General features: G+C 34.6%; 1 protein-coding gene across 1 annotated transcript in view; it reads left to right on the top strand.

The window, feature by feature from the left end:
• Positions 1 to 5548: 5548 nt before the first annotated feature.
• Positions 5549 to 8164, top strand: part of SLITRK6 (SLIT and NTRK like family member 6) — a 6852-nt gene continuing 4236 nt past the window's right edge. Inside the window, exon 1 of the mRNA XM_057377418.1 lies at positions 5549 to 6084. The gene's annotated coding sequence lies outside the window, so the exon portion shown is untranslated. The remainder of the gene's footprint in view (positions 6085 to 8164) is intronic.

Raw genomic sequence — 8164 nt, 5'->3', positions numbered from 1 at the left:
AATAGGTTGATGAACTTGGATTTTATTAATGAACTTTTAGACCAAAAATTAGCTCATATCCATCCTGTATSGGGAAGTCAGAGTGGTGAGAAGCATGTTACCAGCCTTCAAGATCTACCACTCTCTTGAGACTACCTATGACTTTACAGATCCAAAGMGTGCTCCTTCACATGTGTGCTCACTTTCTTCAGTTCCTGCATTACATATTCAAAGCTGGAGTCCAGAATACAGTGCCTCTGTAAAGGTATACATTCTCCAAAAGAAGAGGAAATATTTTTCAAAGCAGAGCTTAAATATTAATTCCCTACTTCATTAGACTGATGCTGGGTCTGTGAATTTTACTGGGTGTGTATATAGTACCCTCAAGAGAAAGAAATTGAATGCTATGGCAATTTGCAATCTATCAAAATACCAAACTTGATTGGTAAAGTCTACTGCAGACTTTATTCTTCAGGTGTTTTTCCAAGTGYCCTGATATGTTTCATCTGGATTTTGTGGAATAGAAGTAGCATGTAATGTACAATTAGGTTAGGCACAGGCACAGGTTATCGTGAATAGGCTTAGGCATAGCCAGCATGTAGAAATTCATTTGTGTTTAACAGGATACTAATGTTAAATATCAATGCATTATTCATAGACAAAAGAAAAGAAAATCGTTTTACACAGCAGTTTCAATATTTCAAGTTTTCTTATTCATGCTTATTGAAAAAGACTAAGAATAGTAATTTTGTAAACCACAAAAAAGCATATGCAAATGATGTCATATTGTCTGTTTTGATTATTGATTGCTGCACGCCCAGTGATTATTTCTACTTCTTTTGCAGTACAGAAGACAAAAATATTCCATTACTAATTTCAAATGTCTTACACAATTCTTCTACCTTTGGGTTGCATTGACTGTTGGTACTGAAGTGGCATTTTTTAAAGAGTTTTATGAGAGCTAGGCAGTCGGCCACTCTCAGGCATAAAAGTCAGGAAATCCAACTATACTTCAACTGGAATATTTGTAACTATAATTTGAAGCTGACTACTCAGAGGTGCAGTTGGTAATTAATTGGCTGACTGTAACATATGGCTTAAAAAAAAAAAAAAAAAAAAAAAAAAAAAAAAAAAAAAAAAAAAAAAAAAAAAAAGGAGTAAGTAAGACATAACTAACATATACAAACTTCAAAGTATTTTTTAAATGGATACTGACTGGAAGACCAAAGTAATCAGAAAAGAAGTCAAAGTCCAAAGAAGTCAAGGGAAATTCTTATGGTTTTACACTAGGTTTTCTCCTCTACACAGACAAAAGGCACTTTATCTTATACGGCTTCAGAAAAAGGTTTGAATGGCTATGTGCTAGTGGAGAGGATCACTTCAGTCTAAACCTACGGTAATTAAGGTCAATGGACAATCGTGATCCTGGGGTGGCAAAAATTGCTAAGAAAAGGGAGTACAAACCGATCAGTAGAGAGCTTTTGAGCTGTTAGCACGCCGCACAGTGCCAAACCRTGACTCAGGTTTTTTGTGTGTATGTTCTTGGGTCATTGGCAAACAAAATAAATTTTGAAAAATACGCAACTGATTCATCATAACTGAAGACTGCAAGTACTCAGGTGACTTTTGTTCTTTACAGACCAGTAACCTCTAGGCATTTTTTTTTTTTAAATTGACCTAGTAATATTGTCAAGTTCAGGAAGAGAGGTGAAGAGAATCTATCTGTTCCAAGGGGTTGATTCAGATCAAGAACTATTTCTCACTCCAACACCAAAATTTATGAACAAGATTAATTATCTCAGAATTGTATGGGAGATTTTAATTTTAATATTAAAGTCTTCCTACATTATGTAGAAGTGGAAGTTGTCTGTCAATGGGTTAAAAAAACCCCAACAAAATCAAGAAATAAAGAASATTCAATACCTATTGCACAGATACTGAAGAAGGAAACAGTGCAAATTTCAGAAATGTTGACACATTTTCAATAGCTGACTAATACAATAAAACAGGATTACTRAAGAAGTATGCAAGGGAAAACAACTTGGTTTCATCTGTTTCCATTGCATCATATTTCACTGAATGACTAAGAAACCACTATTTTGTAAGGAGTCATGCTCTTAAATACAGTGGGATAAAATGCGTTTTCACTCAAGCAGAACATTTAAAGGACCACAATACTTTTTAACTTGAAAAATTAAATGCAAAGAATATTAACTTCCRTATGCCTTTCTTTGGAATAATTTATTTCAGAGAATGTGATTTTTGCATGATTGGTAATTACTAATGCATACAATGTYACATTTGTGCAGGTGCTGCCTAGAAAGCCATCCATACCCTCAGCTGCATCAGATGAGTGTCCAGCAGGATGAGGGAGGTGATTCTCTAGACAATCTTTAAGGCTCCTTCCAACATAAACCATTCTATGATTCTATGTTTTTATGATTTTYATACTTATATATGAGGTGCACAAATATGAGTCTAAACCAATTTAATCAGAAAAAAAAATGCATTAGGGTAATAGAAATTTGTTCCTTTAACCTGATTTTTTTCTAACAAATTGAAGATCTTTTTCATCATATTTTTCAGAGAATTGCCTCTCAATAAGGGTCATATAAAAATGAAATGAAATGCTTAGAGAATAGTCGCTTTGTCTGTGTATCACTTTTAGAGTGGAATCCTGACCTTTATTTACACAGTTGCCAAGTGTTCATGACTRCAAAATGCCACATAAACAGCGTGTTCAGAGCAGAAGAAGATTTTGAGTAAAACCTATCCCAATACATATAAAAGGGCAATATTTCTGCGAGATAAATAGGTGTTCTCTGTCTGAAGTAACGTAGTAGGCCCTGGTAGCTTCCCTAATTATAACTATGTCACATTATAGGTTTGTTTTTTTTTGTTTTGTTTTGTTTTGTATGTGTGTGTGTGTGCATATGCCATGTTCTCTGAGCCTACTTAGTTAAGCCTTAGCCTTGGTGGCAGTTCTTCCATGTACAATTTTAATTCATAATATATGCMTGAGTTTTGAGTTCCTCAGCAGGCTCTCTCACATGTGAATATTCAGATACTACTTAGTGGTCCCAGGAAAAGGCTTCCTTTCATTAAGGAATATGAAGCTGTCAGACMAGTATTCATACAGAGTTCAAAGGGTTCATGTTGCAAGAAATGTGGGGGAAGAATTACTGATGTTGAGTAAAGCTTCTTGCAGCCAGGGAGGATATATTATTTACCTTTTGCATCTTGTGTGGAATCAATGGGTCCTTGTGTGCATTCTGAAATGAGGGAATGAGTTTTGAATGGTGGGAAAAAAAATATTTTCTATCTGCTGAAATAACAAATGCAGATGCTTATTCCTCCTGTTATTTTTAAACAATGAAATTAAAATAAACAAGTAATTATGAAAATACACTTTTTGAAAACTGATCTGTAAATCATAAGACTGCAGCATGCATAAGCCTGGCAATTTTAGACTTTATTTATACAAGGTTCACAAAATTGTCAGAGTAATTTATAAAGGTGAATATTGGCAGCTCAGGGTAAAAATCCTGTGTGAGTTCAACACTGYTCATAAAGATGCACTTGCAGAATCACATTCTCCATAAGAATCTACTGAATGATTCATCAAATTATGGCTGAAAAAACAATCATTAGGCATTTTTACAAACTTGGTAAATATGCAGTTTTAAATCACAAACATTACTGATAAACATTCTCAGTGMTTTTTAATTCTGTATGCTTAGGTTWGGAAAACACTGTCCTATTTTTAGCAACTGATTTCTGGAAATATTTTTGTGATCATGATTTATTCTTGCGAATGTCAACTGAAAAGCAAAGTATTATGTTGTTTTCATTTTTAGTATGAAGATCTATATAGAGACATATTCTCTATCTCAAACAGCCAACCATAAGTGTTAACATTTGAAAACTTTTCAGTAAAAAAAAAAAAAGAAACCATATGACTTAAAATTCATAAATTCAAAATGAATAAAGAAAATAATAATTTATTTGGCTGGTCACAGACAGCTGAGAACCTTTGAACCTTAACAGTAAAATGTCTGTAGATCTAGATTGAGTAGCGAGGTTCATTAAAAGTAGCAAACTGCAAAAAAAAAAAAAAAAAAAGGTGGTGTGTTGAAAAGAATGAAAATCAAATTGTTGCTATTCCTTAGGAATGTTTTGTCTTTTTTTTATTGCGCTAAATCATATCTTTTATTTTCAGAAATGTAAGTACTGAAGAACTCATTCTAATAAAACAAGACATATATATACATATATATACTTAATATATATATTAAGTATATAAGCTTATATTATATATATATAAACTTATACATAAAAATTTATGTGTATGTGTGTGAGTAGAAATATAGGACAAGATCTTGATAGTCCTCATCACATGGAGCAGTATATTGCAGTATCTCTTTAAAGGTCAATGGGGCCACCTACAGATCTATCAGTGCAAAAGAAGTTCCTGGAATCTGACTGGTTGGAGTCTGTGGTAAACAGTCTGCATAGTAATCCAAGGCACAATAAGAACAAAACAGAAATATGATGCTCTAGAGGGCAAATACACTGGAGCACCACRTCTATTGTTGCTCACCAAAAGRTTTTGTGGCTCTGTGGTGGTGGGATGAACAGGGAAGTAGCATTTGCAGCTCATAAAAACATCCCATACAGTGCAGGAGGGATAAGGAAAACTCTCCTTGCATGAAATGAACGTTTTACTGTAGCTGTATGGTATCTGCTAATTTACTTGGTCATGAGCATGAAGAAAACAAGAGCTTGAGTATGATACATGTCTTTACAAATGCCCTTCATCAAACCAGACTGTTTTTTTTTTTAATCAAAGAAATGTTTCATGCAAAYGCAATGCAGTCTCACATAGACAGACACCAGTGCTGTGCTAGCATCTGTAAAACAGACAATTTCAGTCAACCAAGTMTTATTCCTACAGAAAAGATGGGCACTTTTAAAAAGGGCTGATGGCAGTCATTTTGCAGGCATAAACAGTAATTTGTTTGTTTGTTTGTTTATTTGTTTTTTGGGGGGGTTATGTTTGGTTTGGTTTGGTTGTTTGTTGTTGCTTTTTTTTCAGAAATACAGTATGTACAACTGTGTATACTCACCACACTGAGTGGACCGGATTGAGTCCTACAGTCTCATTCATCTATTTGAATAATTCTGCACTTCAATTCTGCACTATCTGTGCAGAATTGTGATAGACATATTTTCCAGAGGACAAAGTTTCCCTTGTGGTGTGTTTTGTGGAGTCTGGGCTGGAATGCTTTCAGGTTTTTAAAGCAAGCATTTGCAGATACAAACTAAATGCAAAGTCTGCCTAAGAGAACAAACGGCAAAAGCTGCAGTGGATGTTTACTGTTTTGCAAAATCAGGCATTAACAGTCCTTAAGCAATCTAGAAGATATTTAGCTGAATTGTACTTTCTGGGGCTCACTTAGATAAGGGGAAAAGGAGGTGAGAGAAATTGCAGGAGGAGGAGCTGTTCTGTCTCAAGGTGGAGCTGTATCTTGTGTTAAATGACATTGGCAGATTAAAGCTCTCTGGTGGGGAAGGGCTTAAAGGCTGAGTCAAAAGCCAAGAAGTCTCTTTATTTACGCCTACCTCCCAGCCCCTGGCAATCTGACTAATAACAAACCGAGCTAACAAGAAAGACTAGAAAGAACAGAGAGAACACAGGAGCAGCTTGCGTCTAAAAATCTGACAAAAACCAAGTGATCAAGTCAAGCTCTGCTGAGCATCTTGTTTGTTTACTGCATCCAAATGCTTGCAAACAGTTAACTATATGCAGAAAAGTCAGCCTAGCTGTGAAGTATGCTGTGAATTTTAATTGAGGAAAAAGGACAACTGCTTACAGGATGGTCTGATGTGCACGGCTGCCTGGAAGATTTTTTCAATCGAACGCTTTGTACTTTGTCTTCTGAACAAGGATTTTAACTTTATGGAGCTGTAGTATTACCAGAGCTTGCAGMAAAGGGAAACTCGGAAGAAAGTGTGCATTTTTCAGAGGAAAAAATCTCATTACATGGAAACAGCTGCTCCAACTGTGCATTACTGAGTGTTTCAGGGAGGGTTGCTGCTGTACAGGTAAGAAAGATTCCASTTAGTTAATTAGCTGAGCACATGAGAATTTCATTTCTCAGTAGAAGTTGCTTTATTTTTTTTTTCTTTTTTCTGCATGACTTTGTATAACTTTTATGTTAAACCATGGCAGTTTATGTGGTATTTTAAACAGTTTGCTGGCATATTTATTCAAACTGATAACTGTTTAGAATGTGTGTGTTAAGGGAATGATGTTTTCAAATCCCTGGAGGGGGGAGGAATGGGTGTTTGGTTTTATTTTCTCAAGTGAAAAAGTGGTCTTAAATGCATCATCTGACTGTGATTCCCTTAAGAATTAAATAAMCAAGCCCGAAGGCTTTTAGAAATTGCCAATTCTTAGCTTGGTGCTTTGAAAATCCTCAACATATATTTTTTTTTAAACAATTAAAACAACCAAACAAATTAACGTGCAAGCATAATGAAAGAAGCATTTCAGTGTTTTTAAAACAAATCAGTTATTACTTAGGAAGCATTTAATGTCTTTCCTGTAAGGTGACTACTCCTGCAAGTATTCAACTTTGCCTGATAGAAAGAACAGTGATATTTTTTAGTCTTTTAGAATTCCTACAGACCTTAGTTATAGTATGCAGTCAGCAGTGACTTACATGCAAGCAGATAAAATGAAAAAAAACATAAGTTACCATATGGAATTTGCTGAAAAACCTCASCACATGAAAAGGTCAGTTTTTCAAATCTTTTAAATTGCATTTTGTTGTATTGTGAATTCTGTCAGTAAAATGTTAATAATCTGTTACTTGAGAGCATTTTTTGTTTTACAATAGTAGCCCACTGAGAACTTCATTGCATATTTCTGAGTGTTTACAAAAAGAAAAAAAAAATCTGGAAAAAGGAAAAAAGACTACAGTTCTCCTATTAGTTTTTATTGTGCATGTATAAATATGTGTGTGAGAGAGTTCTGGCAGTGCTGCTTACAGAAGTATGACGATGATTAAAATGTGAATGTTTTCCAATTGGTTACAAATGTCGTTACTTTCATCTATGAAAGTAAGGCTTTCATTTTTATACCCTAATTTCTCAATATGCAATAGAAAGCAACATGCCTTACAGATCTTTATTTTTTTTTTCTCCATTCAATTTTGCTCAGGGACTTTATAAGTGCAGTTTGAATTTGATGCGGATTGACGCTGGAATTTCCAATGAGAAAAAGTGTACAGAAATAAAGTTGAATTAGTCAGAGTAGGTCTGAAGCTGGCATCTGTGTCGAGAGCTTGTATTTTTTACCTTGGGTCACTGGAAAGGATAGTGATGCATGCAAAGCAAGAATAAGTCTCTAGCATAATATGATCCTAGAATTATTCTGCATACTTCAAAATAACATCTTGWCATGGTGTGTCTTATCCAGTACTTCTTGGGAAAACAGACTTAAAGGCATAGATATTAAACTAGGCAGCTGGAGTTCAAGGAGAGTTATATGAGACAACAAAATTATTTGTTCTACTGAGACAAAGATAAAAGCTCATACTTTTAAGGACACTGTTTCTCACACTGTGAATTGCACTTAGTAGTTTTAAAGTCATAATTCTACTCTCCCGTATCTGGAGTTACTAATGAAAAAAAAGCAAAATTCACTGTGCACACATTTGCTGTTGTGCCTTTTGCTTGTGTGTGTGTGTAATACTTATTTAACTGCCTGCATGTGTAAACTTTTGCAAYCTGTTCCAAGGAAAGCCTTGGGAAATGGTGTTTCTAGTAACCAAGGTGCATGATATTTAAAATATGCATTGATGAGATGCCAAATCATATGGCCACACTATAAAAATGTTCATGCATGTAATTGAATTGATCCTTGTGAAAGGTTCTAATCTTTSAGAAATAAACACAGCTGGTTGTGTAGTAACATCCATGTTTCRATAGCTTAGTTTGAAAGATCATGACCTTTATTAGATGGATTACTTAAGAATATTGCTTAGTTCAGTCCTCAAATAAATAGCACACTCCACAAACATTACTGGTTGTATATCATCCATTGCAATTTAAGAGGTTTTCTGGTTTTGGTTGATGGGGTTTTTTTGGTGGGTTCTTTTTTTTTTTTTTTTTTTTTCTC

This window comes from Malurus melanocephalus, unplaced genomic scaffold (assembly GCF_030028575.1).
Source record: "Malurus melanocephalus ecotype Western Australia unplaced genomic scaffold, MMel_1.1 scaffold_313, whole genome shotgun sequence".
In the NCBI taxonomy this organism is placed as follows: domain Eukaryota; kingdom Metazoa; phylum Chordata; class Aves; order Passeriformes; family Maluridae; genus Malurus; species Malurus melanocephalus.
The sequence above is the reverse complement of the archived record's forward strand: the minus strand, read 5'-3'. Positions and strand labels throughout refer to the sequence as shown.